We start from the raw sequence: 17923 nt of genomic DNA, 5'->3' as shown, positions 1-17923 counted from the left end.
ACTGCGGCTCCGCCCCGAGAAGAACCCCGGAAGTCCCTCTCCCGACTTCCGGGCCAACGTCGTCTCTCTAGGCGGCCGGAGGCCAGAGCGACTTGGTGGTCCGGCTCCTGACCAGGCGCTGAGGTGGAGCTCCCTAGCTTTCCCGCTTCGGAGTCAATCGAGCAAGCCGCGCTGTGGCGACTAAATGTGAAAATACGACGGTTAGAAATGCGGAAGAATGAGCTGTACCGCTGTAGTGAGACTTGGAGACACAGTTCTGGAATCGAACAGACTGCAGCTTGATGAAGACGTGAGGGAGCACGTGGGAGAACGGAATCGCTCAATCAGTAAATGGGCAGATAGATGGAAAAACTCAAATTCCTTACGTAGGTAATATGCATTTAGTGGGAGTGTCCGTGGAACATTTACAGAAATTGATTATACGCTTAAACATAAAGAATAGGAATGTTTAAAGGTATGTATTTGACAGATTATCAAAATTAGAAACTATAATATAAAGTTGACCTAAAAACCTTAAGTATTGGAATTTATAAACATTGTCTACATAACCCTTTTAATCAAAAATGATAGTAGCTAGAAAAGTACAGATTATTTATAAAGCAATGAAAAGCATAACGCTTTCTTCTCAAACCTATGGAACCCAGTATAAAGTATAAAAGATATAAAATTGAAAATATTTCAGAGAAAAATATATAATATATTGATAAAATAACGGAAATTTTAAAAAGGAAATTGTCAACTTTTAATGTTTGTAGGCCCTGCATGGACTCTCAGAGAAGCTATATTTTAACATCATAGTCATCAAAACCTCAAAGCATGAGCTCAGTTTCTACCTGGAACACATTATACATGTGCTTCATTTACAAATAACCCGAAAGGAAGCATTCCAAACATAAAGAGAAGAGTAAAACCAAAACCTTTCCAGGGCCCATAAGATTAAGGTTATACAGCTCTGCCTATACTAAAAACTTTAATATCATCTCTGTAACTTTCTGAAATGATTTCTGTCTAATGATTTGTAACTAATTTATTTTTTTAAAAAATTATATAACCCTGAACCAAATGTTCCTTCCCAGGAGCACTCTCATTATTGTTGGGCAGAAAAGTTTCTCTCTTTCCCTTTTTTTTAAAAAAGTTTATTTATTTTGAGAAGGTGGAGGTGCAAAGAGAGAGAATCCCAAGCTGGCTCTGCACTGACGGTGTGGAGCATAATGTGGGGCTCAAACTCACAAAACTATGAGATCATGACCTGAGCTGAAACCAAGAGTCAAAGACTTAACAGACTGAGCCACCCAGGTGTTCTGGAGAACTCTCATCTTTATGAATACTGTGCGCCCAGGGCAGCCATCCTAAATTGGGCTCAGATAAAACTCTCTCTCTCTTTTTTAAAAGAGATTATAGGGGAGCCTGGGTGGCTTAGTCGGTTAAGGGTCCGACTTTCGCTTAGGTCATGATCTCGCGGTTCATGGGTTCGAGCCCCGTGTCGGGCTCTGTGCTGACTGCCAGCTCAGAGCCTGGAGCCTATTTCAGAGTCTGTGTCTCCCTCTCTCTCTGGCCCTCCCCTGCTCACGCTGTCTCTCTCTCTCTCCTAGAAATAGCTAAAAAAAATTAAAAAAAATATTTCTAAAAAAATAAAAGAGATTATAAAAGTTTTATAAATATTGAGTGTATCTGAAGAAGTTAGAAAAAGGAATAATACATTTCTCTGCACCATCAGTAATCAACAGATAATGTAACAAAANAACTCCCCCCCCCATTCAACCTATAATTTCACTGCAATCTAGTCAAAGTTCTAGTTGGTTAGGAGGAAACTCAAAATGTGTGTGGAAAAAGAAAAATGATTGAGTAGCCAAAGCAACCTAAAAAGGGAATAGGAGGATGTGCTATCAGTTGTGACAGAAGAAAACAGACAGCAGAAGCAGGACAGCAGAGAGATCAGTATCAGACTTTTGTGGAGGTAGAAATTCAATAGATGATAAACGTGGCACCACAATCAATGGAAAAAGAGTGGGCTCTTTAGTAGAAAGTACTGAGAAAATGAGCTCACTCAGTGGAGAAAAACAGGGCCAGATCCCTACCTAACAACACACACAATGTTAATCTCTAAATGAACTAAAGACCTGATATGAACAGAAATGAGGTTAGTAGAAAAAATACACAGTAAATATTTTTAGATCCTGGGATGAAAGAGATGCTCTGCTGGTCAGCCATCGGAGAAAGACAAATAAATGACAGTGAGATACTACTTCACGCTGCTGGGTTGGAGAACTTAGAAGCCTGGATCACACTAGTGTTAGCACTTGAAGTTCAAATATTTTTCTCTTACGTAAGATCACAAATTTTATAGCAAGTTCCCTAGGCAGTGATCAGCGACACAAGTGCCTCCCCTGAGGACGTTCTGCCCACTGGTTTGGGAAGAAAGGAGAACAGATCATAGGGATAATGAGCTGCTTCTGCCACAGTCTTTCCATGTGGTCACCTGCTGCACCAGGATGCAGCCCCTGGTCAAGAGGAAAAACCCAAAGTCCTGTCCAGTCCCGAACACAGCTCAGTCCAGTCCCTCTGGACAAGTTGCGTCTCCAATAGGTTCTATCACTGAATGGCAAGTTACTCCCAACCTGGAGTGTGGAGAAGGAGAATGTGAAACACACAGCAGCATTCAAACTCTGCTTGGTACTGTCCAAGGTAAGTCTGACATGTGGTTATTTAAAGAAAACTGTAGGGGCACCTGGGTAGCTCAGTTGGTTAAGTATCTGACTTTTGATTTCAGCCCAAACCCATGTTTGTGAGTTCAAGTCCCATGTTTAGTTCTGTGCTGATATCACAGGGCCTACTTTGGATTCTCTGTCTCCTTCTCCCTCTGCCCACCCCACTTCCACTTGTTCTCTCTCAAAATAAGTAAACATTAAGTAAAACTATGTAGTTATTTGAATGCAAAGTTTTCACATATGTGTAAGCAAACTTAGCAGTCATCTCTGTGCCCTGTCTGCAGAATCCTCCTGTGGGTACCTCTGCAGGAATGCTGGAGCTCCTCTTCCTGTCAGGGAAGGGAGCACTGGAACAGCACCCTATCACCTAGACTCAGCTGTGGGAGGCACTCCCTGGGCCTTGGACCTCATTACATCTAACCTTGCTTTCTGGGGGGCGTCCTTGTCCGTAATCTTCATGGTCAGCTTCAAAGGAATGTGAGAGGCTGCCCTAGCCACAGCTGCCTAGCTTTGCAGGAGCTTCCTGATTGACAGCTGGGTCCCTGAGTCAGGTTCTTACATACATACTTCCATTCAGCTACACATGCAAAGATCCCATCTAGTAATGGGTTTAATCCTGAGGATTCTTGTCTTTTATTTGTTGGTCTCTTATGCTCACTATCCTTCTCTGTCTTTCCAGCTCAAGGTGGCTACCTTGAGGCCACTTACACCATCATCTATCCCTCAAGTATTTACAGAATGACCTTCCACAAGCAAGACACAAGCCCACTCTCTTGACTGGACTGTCTTCATATGTATTGGATCTGGTGCAGTCAGAAGAGCTCAGTGCTTGAACAGACACTTCTCCAAAGAAGACTTCCAGATGGCCAGCAGACACATGAAACGATGCTCAGCATCCCTCCTCATCAGGGAAATACAAATCAAAACCACACTGAGATACCACCTCACGCCACTGAGAGTGGCTAAAATGAGCAAATCAGAGGACTCTAGATGCTGGCGAGGATGTGGAGAAACGGGCACCCTCCTACATGGTTGGTGGCAACGTAAACTGGTGCAGCCCCTCTGGAAAACAGTGTGGAGTTTCCTCAAAAAATTAACAATAGAACTCCCCTATGACCCAGCAATAGCACTGCTAGAAATTTACCCAAGGGATATAGGAGTGCTGATGCATAGGAGCACATGTACCCCAATGTTCATAGCAGCACTCTCAACAATAGCCAAAACAGGGAAAGAGCCTAAGTGTCCATCAACAGACGAATGGATCAAGAAGATATGATTTATCTATAAGATGGAATACTACATGACAATGAGAAAGAATGAAATCTGGCCATGTGCAGCAACCTGGATGGACCTTGAGGGTGTTATGCTGCGTGAAGTAAGTCAGGCAGAGAGGGAAAAATACCGTATGTTTGCACGTATAGGAGGATTAGGAGAAACTTAACGGAGGACTGTGGGGGAGAAAAAGGGGGGAAACAGCAGGGGAGGGGGAGAGAGGCAAACCATGAGAGAATTTTGAATTGTGAGAACAGAGGACTGATGGGTGTGGGGGGGAGGAGGGAGATGGGCTTGGAGGACAGCACTTGTGGGGATGAGCACTGGGTGTTCTACGGAAACCAACTTGACAAACTATTTGTAAAAAAAAAAAAAAAAGTTCTGTGCTTAGAAGGGCTAGCACTTGATTTAATGCTGGGCCAACCCCTGTTATCTCTGGCTAAGAAATCTAAATATTTGAGAGAAATGTGGGGCACTCACTTGGCTGCCTTTTCAGAGACTTGCTTTCTCAAATCTTCATGTGGGGTTCAGAAGAAGCTGGTATTTTCAACCTTATGGGGCCTTCTTACCAGATTTACAGATTACAGACCACAGGCAATGGGAAACCCCCTTGTCCAGCTGTCGTCTTCTCTATCTGCCTTTCTTTACCCTAAGTCTCTCTATATGGGCTTTGCTGAAAGTGTCAAGAAGTAACCAACACTTGCCAACATTATGAACTATTTTCAACCATTTCTTCTAGGGCTATAGTTTTAGTCACAAGCAATCTACTCATAATATACCACAAGCAAGAGCATACCAAATGCTTTTTCATGCATAACAAGGGTCACGAGCTTTCTACCTGTGACATCTTTGTCCTGACTCGGCTGGTCATTAAGCCAATTTCACATGTATTAGGTTCTGTTTTGGCACCACCCTGATCCCAGGTGTCAAGTTCTGAATTAGAATAAAGCTCAGTTGATGTAAAGAGGCTGAAAACAAACATTGACTTTAACAAGGCACAGGGTCTCCTGTGATGGTCCACATGGGTGTGGTGGATGTTTTCCTGATGCTGGAGGGTCATAGGTCCCTTCTACCTGAGGATTCCACCCTCCTCAGAGCATCTTTATGGTCAGAGATGATGCATTTACATTGTCTAGTGGGAAAATGAAAAAGTGAGGCCTTGAGGACACACTAAGAAGATGCACACATTCCTTCTGCCCATGGCCCACAAGTCACACCTCATTGCAGCACAGCTTGGAAACATCATTTTTGCATAGATCGGCAAGTGCTCTAAAAAGGGCACAGAGAAGGGAAAGACAGCAAAGGATAAACAGCAGTCTCTGTGTATCTATTATGAGAGAAAATAACACAGTAAATATAAAATCAGGAAGCAGCATCGGGAAATATTAGAGGAAAACTTGATAAAGATGCCCAACACAAGGTCTGTGAAAACCCATCATAATGTGCCTAGGGGAAAGCAAATTTGTATACAATATGATAGAGTATTTGTCCCATGCTTTCCCCAGCCTTCTTCTCAAATAGGCCTCAAGTTTTTTTTTTTTTAAATATTTTTTTAAATTTATTTCTAGGAGAGAGAGAGAGAGACAGCATGAGCAGAGGAGGGTCAGAGAGAGAGGGAGTCACAGACTGAAACAGGCTCCAGGCTCTGAGCTGGCAGTCAGCATAGAGCCTGACGCGGGGCTCGAACCCACGAACCGCGAGATCATGACCTAAGCGAAAGTCAGACGCTTAACCGACTAAGCCACCCAGGCGCCCCAGCAAATAGGCCTCAAGTTCTTGTCAGGAGTTGGAGGTGTAGGCTGGTGGTTAGGAAGTAACTATCTCATGGTCATTGGGAGTTTCTCAGTTCAGCAGCTGGCCATCTTGTATAATGTCAACACATTTATCTTTGTGTGTGTGTGTGTGTGAGAGAGAGAGAGAGAGATGGTTCAGATTGACTAAAATATAATGGTTTTCGTCAACCTTGCATTAAAAATATTTAATTCTAATAAACTATTTGTAAAAATTTTTAAAAAATAAAAATAAATAAAAAATATTTAATTTTAGATTAATTCATGAGATAGTGGAATTTTTACCATAATACATAATAGGACATAATAGGCAGACTTCTAATAAATTTATTGAGGATACACTATCTAATAAACTTAGAAAGAAAAGGAAGGGGAAAGACCTTAAGAATGGACCACAGGAACTGCTGTAAGTTGCTGTTTACATGACAAGTGATATACTGAAGCCTGAAAATTTTTGTTAATGGTTGATTGCAACAACAAAACCAAAAAACCATGAAACCAGATTAAAGAAAAAAAAAAAAAGGGAGAAATCAAGGAAAGTATAGCTAAAACTTGTTATAGATTGAATGTTTGTGTCCTCACCCCCTAGATTAATATGTTGAAGCCCTAACCTCTGATGTGATAGTACTTGGAGGTGGGACCTTTGGGAGATGATTAGGTTTAGATGAAGTCATAAGGATGATAAGGATGGGACCCCCATGATGGGATTAGTGCCCTTATAAGAAGAGGAGGAGAGACCAGAGTGTGTTCTCTCTCTCTCCCTCTCTCTCTGCCCAATCCCTTCTTTCTTCCTCCCTCCTTGCCTCTCCCCCCCCCCCCCCCCCAACGCNCAAACTACAAGCCAGGAAGAAAGCCCTCATCTGGGAACCAAATCCGCAGCATGGAGAACTGTGAAAAACAAATTATATTTTTAAACCAGTCAGTCAATGGTGTCATGTTATGGCAGCCCAAGCTGACTAATATTTATTTTGGTACCAAACAGTAGGATGATGAGTAACAGATTCCTGAAAATGTGGAATTGGCTTTGGAACTAGGCAGTAGGTACAGGCTGGAAGAGTTTTGCTAGTAATGTGGATGTTGAAGGTGATTCTGGTGAGAACTCAGAAAGAAAATGGGAGTGATGTAGAGAAAGCTTCCGTATTCTTGGGGAATGCATAAATAATCATGAGTAGAATGTCAGAAGAAATATGAATGGTAGAGGCCATTCTGATGAGTCTCACGTGGAAACAAGGAACATGTTATTGGAAACTGGAGGAAAGGTGATTCTGGTTGTAAAGTGGCAAAGAACTTGGCTGAATTGTGTTTGTGTTTTAGTGTTTTGTGGAAGGTAGAACTTGTGAGCAATTAAATTGGATATTTAGCTGAGGAGATCTTATTTAAACAAAGCCTGTTTATTTATTTTGAGAAAGAGAATGTGCATGAGTAAGAGAGGGGTGGAGAGAGAGAATCCCAAGCAGGCTTCACTCTGTCACTGCAAAGCTGGATGCAGGGCTCAATCTCACAAACCATGAGATCATGACCTGAGCTGCAATCAAAAGTTGAATGTTTAACTGACTGAGTCACCCAGGCATCCCTAGCTGAGGAGATTTCTAAGCAACGCGTTGAAGAAGTGGCTTGTTTCTTCCTGGCTTCTTATAATAAAATGCAAGAAGGGAGAGATAAATTGAAGAAGGCATTGTTAAGAACATAAAAATTGGAAAATTCTGTCTGTCCATATTGGGGGAAAAAAAAAAAGGATTTTGGGTTGATAATGAGCTTATGGGACATGAGCGAAAACACTTCCAACTTACATTGAAGGGGACAGGGATGGGATAAAATGAAGGAAGGCTGTCAGACTTCTAAGATCCTACATGACTGAACCACAGAGCTACTTGGCTACAAATGTGCACTATTCTGCAAGACAAGTGAAGAATGACCCTAAAGGTGATGCAGTGATCATCAAGGCTGTCTTCTCAGTTTCAAAGGGGGTGCCCATTATTGCCTTGGTTTCAATGGGCCTGGAGCCTTGGGGAGCCTCTGCAGAACTTTCTGGAGACTTCAGGATGCCACTGTGTTTGGCAGAGCCACAGAGGAAAGACTGCTGCCCTGGTGGATCTAGAAGTCAGAGCCCTGAACCTGTATGGATTATTTTTGAGGCTTAGATATAATGATATTTTCCCTGCTAAGTTTTCAGTTTGTTTGGATCTCATCACCCCTTTCTTCCTCCAGATTCTCTCTTTTGGAATGGGAATGTCTCTTCTATGCTTGTCCCGTCATTGTCATTTTGAAGCATATAAATTATTTGGCTTCATATGTTCTCAGCTGAAGAGGAATTTTGCCTCAGGATTCGTACCTCAGTTCTCACCTATATCTGACATAGATGATATTTTATTTTTAAAATATGTTTTATTTATTTGTGTGTGTGTGAGAGAGAGAGACAGCATGAGCAGGGGAGGGTCAGAGAGAAGGAGACACAGAATCCAAAGCCAGGCTCCAGGCTCCGAGCTAGCCGTCAGCTCAGAGCCCGACATGGGGCTGGAACCCACGAACCATGAGATCATGACCTCATGGATGCTTACCAACTGAGCCACTCAGGCGCCCCATATTTAATTTTTTAATGTTTATTTATTTTTAGAGAGCGAAAAACAGAGCATGAATGGGGAAGTGGCAGAGAGAGAGGGAGGCACAGGATCCAAAGCAGGCTCCAGGCTCCAAGCTGTCAGCACAGTGCCCGACTCAGGGCTTGAACTCACAAGTTGTGAGATCATGACCTGAGCTGAAGTCAGATGCTTAGCTGACTGAATCACCCAGGATCATCTGACACAGATGATATTTAGATGAAACTTTGGAATTTAGACTTTAGAGTTGAGTTAAGATTTTTGGGACTGTAGGGATGGAAAGAATGTATTTTGCATGCAAGAAGGACAAGAATTTTGAGGGACCATGGAGGGAATGCTGTGGAATGAATGTGTCTCTTAAGTTGACATGTTGAAGCCCTGATGCCCTATGTGATAGCATTTGCAAGTGGGAACTTTGGAAGCTAATTTGGTTACATGAAGTCATGAGTATGGGACTCCCATGATAGGATAAGTATCTTTATAAGAAGAAGAGTATCCGCTGCTCATGCCCTCTCTCTTTCTCCTCTCTCTCTCTCTTCTCTCTCTCTCTCTCTTCTCTCTCTCTCTCACACACACACTCTCTCTCTGTCATGTGAGGACATGGTGAGAAGGAGGCCCTCTTCAAGTCAGGAAAAGGGCCCTCATCAAGAACCTGATCATGATGACACCCTGATCTTGGACTTCCCAGACTCTAGAACTGTGAGAAATAAATGTGTGTTGTTTAAGTCATCCAACCTATGGTATTTTGTAATAGCAGCCAAGCTGACTAAGACACTAGTCAACTTTGCTTGAAATCTGGGCCTTGGGGTGCCTGGGTGACTCAGTCAGTTAAGTGTGTCTGACTTTGGTTCAGGTCATGATCTCACAACTCATGAGTTCAAGCCCCACATCAGGCTCTGTGCTGACAGCTCAGAGCTTGGAACCTGCTTCAGATTCTGTGTTTCCCTCTCTTTCTGCCCTCCCCTGCTCTCTCTCTCTCTCTCTCTCTCACTCTCAAAAATAAATAAACATTAAAAAAATTTTTTTAAAAACTGGGCCTTAGAGGTTTACCACATTTAACTATCTCTCTCAGAATAGAGAATTTCATGGATGCCTGATTGGCTTGTTCGGTTGAGCATCCAACTTCAGCTTAGGCCATGATCTCGAAGTTTGTGAATTCAAGCCCCACATCAGATGGGCTTTCTGCTGTTCTGGATCCTATGTCCCCCCCCCGTCCCTCCCCCAGTCACTCTGTCTCTTTCAATAATAAATAAACTAGGAAGAAGAAAGAAAGAAAGAAAGAAAGAAAGAAAGAAAGAAAGAAAGAAAGAAAAAAGAAGAAAGAAGAAAGAAAGAAAAAGAAAAGAAAGGAAGAAAAGAAAGAAAGAATAGAGAGTTTCACATGGCATAGGAGTCACTGCATCTGAGTTCACCAGTCCTGAATTTTACATATAAATGATAAGCCAGCCTCCTCAAGTTGGGAGAAGACACTAAGATGATGAATATGTGTGTAAATGAATGACAAAATTGATAAATCTTTGGCTATATTGACTAAGGAAAAGAGAAAAGACCCAAACTATTAAAATTAGAAACAGAAATGGGAATATTACTCCCAATTTAAAAAATGTTTTATTTATTTCTGAGAGAGAAAGAGAGACAGCGTGAGCAGGGGAGGGTCAGAGAAAGAAGGAGACACAGAATCTGAAGCAGGCTCCAGGCTCTGAGCTAGCCATCAGCACAGAGCCCGACGTGGGGCTCAAACCCACAAACCATGAGATCATGACCTTAGCCGAAGTCAGACGCTTAACCGACTGAGCCACCCAGGCGCTCCTATTACTTCCAATTTTATGGGAATAAAAAGAATTATAGGAGAGGGCTGTGGAGGCTCCTGGGTGACTCAATCAGTTAAGCATTCGACTCTTGATTTCAGCTCAGGTTATGATCTCATGGTTTGTGAGATTGAGACCTGAGTTGGGCTTCATGCTGACTGCTGACATGGAGCAGAGCCTGCTGGGGATTCTGTCTCTCCTCTCGTTCATGCACAAACTCTCTCTCTCTCAAAATAAATAAACATTTTAAAAAGACTCTTTGAAAAAAAAAAAGGAGTGCTGTGAATGATTGTATCTCAACTGGATAATCTAGATGAAATGGAAAAATGCCCAGAAACACACAACCTATTAAAACTGAATCATGAGAAGAAAAAAAAAAACTGAATCATGAAGAAAGAGACAATGTGAATAGACATAAAATAGGAGATTGAAACAGTAACCCCCCAAAAGCCCTGGACCTGATGGCTTCATTGGTGAATTCTGTGAAACATTTAAAGAAGCACTGACACCAATTTTTCTTAAACCTTCCAATATATTGAAGAGGAGGGACCACATCTTAACTCATTCTATGAAGCCAGCATAGCCAATGTGAAAAGACTAAATATAGCATGAGTCTAACTGTAGGACATTCTGGAAAATTCAAAACTATGTAAACAATAAAAAGATCAGTAGTTTCCACGGGTGGAAGGAGGCAGGTAAATACGTGGAACACAGATTTTTAGGGCAGTAAAATACTCTATATGATACCATAATGATGGATACATATCATTATATAGTTGTCCAAATCCAAAGAATGTACAACATCAAGAGTGAATTGAAATGTAAGATGAGTGCCTGGGTGACTCAGTCAGCTGAGTGTCCAACTTTTTGATCTTGGCTTAGGTCATGATCTCACAGGTTCATGGGTTAGAGCTTCTCTCGCTGCCTCTCCCCACCTCTCAAAATTAAATATTAAAAAATTATTTTAAAAAAGAATCGTAAACTATGGCCTTTGAGTGTGATGTGTTCAAATAGATCCATCAATTGTAGCAAATGTTCCAGTCTTGTGGGGATGTTGGTACTGGGGGAAGCTATGATGTGTGGGAGTTTGGGAATATATGGGAGCTCTCTGTACCTTCTCCTCAACTTTCCTGTGAATGTAAAACTGATCTAAAAAACCTCCCACAAATATCACTTAGGAAGGGAAACCAAGGCCTAGCCCACAAAAGAGATAGACTCTTTTCTTTCTAAGGTTATTTATTTATTTTGAATGAGAGAGAGAGAGAGAGAGAGAGAGAGAGAGAGAGAGAGAGAAAGAGAGCGAGTAGGGGAGGAACAGAGAGAGTGGGAGAGAGAATCCCAAGCAGGCTCTGAGCAGTCAGTGCAGAGCCTGATGTGGGGCTTGTTCCCATGATGTGGAAATCAAGAGATGGACATCTAATCACCCAGGCACCCCTTACACTTTTCTTAAAAAAAAAAAATTTTTTTTTTTAAGTAATCTGTACTTAACAGGGCCGCAACGTGGGGCTCAAACCCATGACTCTGACAGGGAGTCGTATGCTCTACCTAGTGAGTGAGCCAGGCACTTCATCATTCCCACTTTTCTGAAACAATTGCTGGAGCAGATGACCATTCTCTGATGAAATGGGAACATCATCAACCTATGAGAATGGGTTGGTCAGGGCATGGGGTCATGTGAAGGTTAGGGCTTCTATCCAAAACTAACAGCCCATAATCTTAGCATGTTGGAAGGTTGCTAAGAGAGCTCAGGACACCTAGAGGACAGGCTTCACTTACATTGGGTCACCTTGTCATCTCAGATGTCTTTGGGCCAAGCTTCTCCCTGGATCAGGGCTACTTGGAAATCACTGCTGAGCTTAAAATACATATCACAAACCACTCCATCTATCCCCACAGAGCAGAATCCACAGAATGTAGCACAAATGGTCCCCCAGATCTGACACCTGGGCTCATTTTCAATAGGGGACACTGAAATACCAAGTGAAGACCAATGCAAAAAATGCTTTCTTACTTGGGTTGGACAGAAAGGGATCAGTAGAAAGTGTTTTCATCACCTTTAAAATGAGTAACATGGAAAAAAATAGAGATCTCAGCTAAGTTAATGTAGACACTCTAACGTAGGAGGACAGCAAGAAATGGGCTCCAAACTCTTTCTTTTTTCTTGTCTTTCAGCAGGAACTCAGAAGGAGGAAGAAATGAGTGGGGGCTCTTAAAGATGAGGCTCTGGGGCATCTGGGTGGATAAGTCAGTTAGGCATCCAACTTCATTCAGCTCAGGTCATGATCTCACAGTTTGTGGGTTCGAGCCCCATGTTGGTCTCTGTGCTGACACCTCAGAGCCTGAAGCCTGCTTTGGCTTCTGTGTCTCCCTCTCTCCCTCTCTCTCTGCCCCTCCCTTCCCCTGCTCATGCTCTCTCTCTCTTTCTCTCTCTCTCTCTCTCTCACACACACACACACACACACACACATTAAAAAAAATAAAAATTTAAAGGTGAGGCTCTGCTGGTCAACCCTGGACTCCCACAAGTTTGACCTTCATCTCTCTCTCTCCCAGGCTCAGGTCCCTCAACATGGAGGACACCAGTTCCCAAAACCAGTTCTCAGAAACCAGAGCTCCCTGAGGAACTTGTCAGGGAAATAGGGACCCGGCACACTGCTTGCTCTGTCTTCTGTGGGAATAACACAGTGAGGGAGCTGAGCAGGGGTCTTTACCTTCTAGAGACAGGGACACACAGTGGGAGAATTCTTGGATGTTTCAGAGGCAAAATTTTGGGGTCCTGGCTTTGGACAAGTCGTTAGGGTCCCTAATTTTTCAGACTCCTCCCTTAAGAGGTCACTTGGCCCCACAGGTTTTTGTCACGACCACTTGGGATATGCGTGTGGAAGCACCTTCCACATGACCCAGCAGTCATAGACTGAGCCTTACTGCTGTGGCCATTGACACTTTGATCTTGAACATTAATACCTGGAAGCTCTCAGGGTTGAGTTTTGAAGTAGCCTACACCCAGGACGATATTCTGCTCAAGCTCCCCAAAGTTCCCTTTGCTCCTCCCTTCAACACTACAACATGCATTCCTACTTCCCAGCTGTGAGGATAGCCTGAGAGGCCCTAAAATGGCAGTGGACAGGCCTCCACTTCAGAAAAGTCATTTGTGCCCTCTATTATCTCAGGGTTCCTCTCCCTAGCTTCCCCACGAATTTCCAGGGCCTGTGCAGCATGCGGTTGACCTGGGATGGAGAAGCACAAGGGAAGGGAGATGACAGCAGCCACAAGGTGAGGGATAGAAGGACTACAAGAAATCAGGGATGTGGGGAAATGGCATGTTTGCCTGCCCCACCTGGCCTGCCTGCCTCCTTCTCTCCAGGATGCGCTTCTCACCTCTTGTCTCTTACAGGCACCTGTGCATGCTCCCCTTGTAGAGTCAGAAGATGGGAAGGTTTACTGGGTGGGGTCATTGCGCACTCCTTATGGCTCCATCCTGGAGTGCCCCTTGCCCCTGAGTGCCAAAAGTTTGGCTCCCTCATAGTGCCAGGAGTATCACCACAGGCCCTCTTGAGGGCACCCTGTTCTCCATGCGGGGACTTTAGTGTTCCTCGTCACAATACCATGCTTTCCTCAAGCAGTTCTTACTTTTGAGGATTATACTTAATCTTCCCAGTGGCCCGCCCCAAAGTGCCACTAAAATCTCAACTACAGGTGCATGCACTTTATGTATCAGACCTCAAAGCCTAATCTTTGTGATCTCATGCCTTCCTATGAACTTTTCTCAGGTCACTTCCCTCTGCACCCTTCCTCTTGACCCTTATGTAGACTTGCTAATAAACTGACCCTAGCCCTTTCAGCTTGGGGTGTTTGAAGAAGCCTGTCTGCACTTGCCACCCACATATGATCACCCCCAGCACAGCCTGGCTCCTACCCCTTCCCTCCTCCCCACAGGGATTTGCATGCAGTTCCAATGGATATCCTAGGTATCAAATCCTAGGACACTTTTAGTCCTTATTGTAAAGGCTTATGTAGTATTTGATGCAGTTATCACACAGACCTTTAAATTTTTTCTGTTTCAATGTTACCAGGATCTTAATTTTAGTCTGATTCCACAAATGAGTTCCCTCTCTCCTTGAGGGACTCCATTTCCTATATCTGTCCTCAGTGATGTTTTTGCCCAGGTCCCCAGCCCCTAACATTTTACTCCAAACTTCTGCCAATCTACAGAACCTCTACATGGTCTTCCTTACCTTCTTTCACATTGGTCTCCATACAAGAACACACCAACTTTACCTTGGTTGATCCATTCAGACACTTAAATGACTGGTCATTCTTGATCTTACTTCTTCCTCGCTCTCTAAATCTGTCCAGTCAGGAAACAACAAAAGTAAAATGCAGCCTATGGAATGGGAGAAGATATTTGCAAACAACATATCTAATAAAAAGTTAGTAAGCAAAATCTATAAAGAACTTATCAAACTCAACATCCTAAAAACAAATCAACCAGTTAAGAAACAGGCAGAAGATATGAATAGATACTTTTCCAAAGAAGACATCCAGATGGCTAACAGACATATGAAAAGATGCTCAACATCACTCATCATCAGGGAAATACAAATCAAAACCATGATTAGATACCAACTCACACCTGTCAGAATGGCTGAAATTAACAAACAAGAAAACAGGTGTTGGTGAGGATGCAGAGAAAAGGGAAACTTCTTTCACTGTTGGTGGGAATGCAAGCTGGTACAGCTACTCTGGAGAACAGTGTGGTGGTTCCTCAAAAAACTATAAGTAGAACTACTCTATGATTCAGACATTGGACTATTACGTACTTACCCAAAGGATAAAAAAAAATACAGATTCGAAGGGGTACATGGACACCAATGTTTATAGCAACCGTATCAACAAAGCCAAACTATGGAAAGAGCCCCAATGTCCATTGACTGATGAATGGATAAAGAAGATGTGGTGTGTGTGTGTGTGTGTGTGTGTGTGTGTGTGTGTGTGTGTGTGTGTGGCTGAACTATGGCTCAGCCATAAAAACAATGAAATCTTGCCATTTGCAATGACATAGATGGAGCTAGAATGTATTGTGATAAGTTAAGTCAGAGAAAGTCCAAATACCACATGATTTCACTCATATGTGGAATTTAAGAAACAAAACAGATTAACATATGGGAAGAGGGCGGGGAATATGAGAGAGAGAAAAAACCACAAGAGACTCTTAACAACAGAGAACAAACTGAGGACTGATGGAGGGAGATGGATGGGATATGGGCTAGATGGGTGATATGTATTAAGGATGGCACTTGTGATGAGCACTGGGTGTTGTATGTAAGTGATGAATCACTGAATTCTACTCCTGAAACCAATATTGCACTATATGTTAACTAAAATTTAAATTAAAAAATATAAATATAAATGTGTCCAGTCACCTAGGCTTTCCAACCCCCTTAAACATTTCTGGCACTTGTTCCTTCTCTTGCATGCTTATCAAGAATTCAGTCCTATATCACCTTTATCCTGGATAATTCCTATCCCTTTCAGTCCTAATCAACTTTACCTGGCACCCTTCATCTTCTTATCCATTTCTGTATGATAGGTTCAGTTCCATATCACCTTCATCTGAATTGACACATTCTTTTTGTCCAGTTCCCCTACTACCAGTTAAATCCCATATACCTTTACCTGGATCATCTCTATAGCCTTCTCATTCTTTTCCCCACCGGTAGGCCTCTAACAGCCGCTTCCATGCCTCTTATTTTTGCTGATTGAAACAATTCCATAAAATTAGTTATCTGTCCAATGTCCCAACATGATACAGCTTAAATACTCCCAAAACTTTCAGTGCCCCGTTGTATACAGCCAATGCCCACTTCTGGTCCACAGGGCCCTGCTTGATTGGGTCACTTTTTGCTTCCTCAGCCTCAGCTTGCCTGGGTGGGACTCTGCAACCAGCATGACACCTGCCCATCCTGGCTCCTTTCTCTCCTTTCCCCCTCACTGCCTAGCCAGTGCCCCTGGCCCATTAAGACGTGGTCCTCTCTCACTCTCTTATTCTTCACTTGGAGATGGAGGAGAGGGGAGGTGACATTACTGCTCCAACAGCCAGAGGTAGCATTCACTTTGGAAATTGAGAGAATTGGAGGTGTACATTCCCATATGGGTGCTGAGAGAGGGCTGGGTTCTCAGAGTTGTTTTTGAGGAGTGGAAGGTAGGTTGTTTTTAGCTGTGAGTTTGCCCACTTGAGTGGTGTTCACTTCATTTTGATGATTTTGTAGGAAAATTTTTGTGTTCTAATGAAGAAGTTTGGAACAGATGATCAAGACCAGAGAAATTGTGGTGTGGAAAATGGAGAGCTGTTGGTCAAAGGATCTAACTTTATATTTACAAGATGGGTAAGTTCTTTTTTTTTTTTTTTTAACAAATAGTTTATTGTCAAGTTGGTTTCCATATAACACCCTGTGCTCATCCCCACAAGTGTCCTCCTCCATGAAGATGGGTAAGTTCTGGGGACCTAATAACCAGCATGGTGATTATACTTAATGATATACATATTATACTTGAAATTAGCTGAGAATAGATCTTAAGTGTTTTCATCACACAAAGAAAGGTGTTGGAAAACTACATGAGGTGATGGATGTGTTAATTAGCTTGCTTGTGGTAATCATTTCACAATGTATATTAAGTCATCACCTTGTATACTTTAAATATATACTAATTTTGTTAATTTACCCCTATAAACATGAAAAAAAAAAGATTAGAGAAAATCCCCTGAAAATGCAGCAAGTGGGTTTTGGATGCAGTGCAGATCTTTCTCACTACTGGGAACTGGATACCATCATGGATGTTTCAGTGAGGCAGGGAATCACTATCCCCCAATAAAGGGATTCTCAATACAGCTGGGAGCTTCTTAAGGCCTCTTTAGTTCTAGGTTTCTGGAAAAATGGGATTGTGAATAATACAGAGAGCTCTCCTGATCTTGTCCCTCTCATTCCGCAGTTAGAATGGATACCGTGAAGCCCAGACAGTTGAGAAGAGGAAGTGGATTGAGGAGAAGCAAGCGAAATGGCTCAAGAATCCGGAAGTGTGAGAAGGGGAACTCCATGATGCTGTTTCTTGGGTCTTAGGGCAACTATAGCCTAGTTCTCTAGTTTGGCTCACAATGGTTGCCCATACTGAGGACCAGCCAGCCTGCTGTGTTGGTGAGGAAGTCAGGGCAGGTGGGCTCTGAGCAACTTGCACTCACTCCTGCTGCTCTCTCCTCTTCCAACTGCTGGGATGCAGGCGAGTCATCAACCCTTGGAACCTGGTGCAGTAGCCTGCAACAGATAAAAGCCTGGGACCCGCCACCCCTGAAACCTGACCCTTAACCTCTTCCCAAGGGCATGGTAAGGGTGTAAGGGGTGAGGAATGAGTGACAGTGGCTAGCCAATGTTTGAAACATGCAATGGCCATTTTTCTACCCAAAATACTTAGGATACAGAAGCAAATAAAGACCAGTCCCCACACTCAAGCAGGCCCCATAGTCTTGAGGGGAAAACAATTGTTTCCATCCAGGGCACAATTCCCAGTCCAAGTCTTGTGGGCTAGGGGACCCAGGCCCTGAAGCTACTTGCCAAATTCTTCTGAGATGAGAGCTTGTAGATATTTTTCTTTGACCATAGGATGGAGAGGATTCCTTATTTATTTATTTATTTATTTATTTATTTATTTATTTATTTATTTATTTATTTATATTATGTCCTCTTTTATAGTGA

Source organism: Crocuta crocuta, unplaced genomic scaffold (genome assembly GCF_008692635.1).
Source record: "Crocuta crocuta isolate KB4526 unplaced genomic scaffold, BGI_CrCroc_1.0 scaffold327, whole genome shotgun sequence".
NCBI lineage: Eukaryota > Metazoa > Chordata > Mammalia > Carnivora > Hyaenidae > Crocuta > Crocuta crocuta.
Note: the sequence above shows the minus strand (reverse complement) of the source record.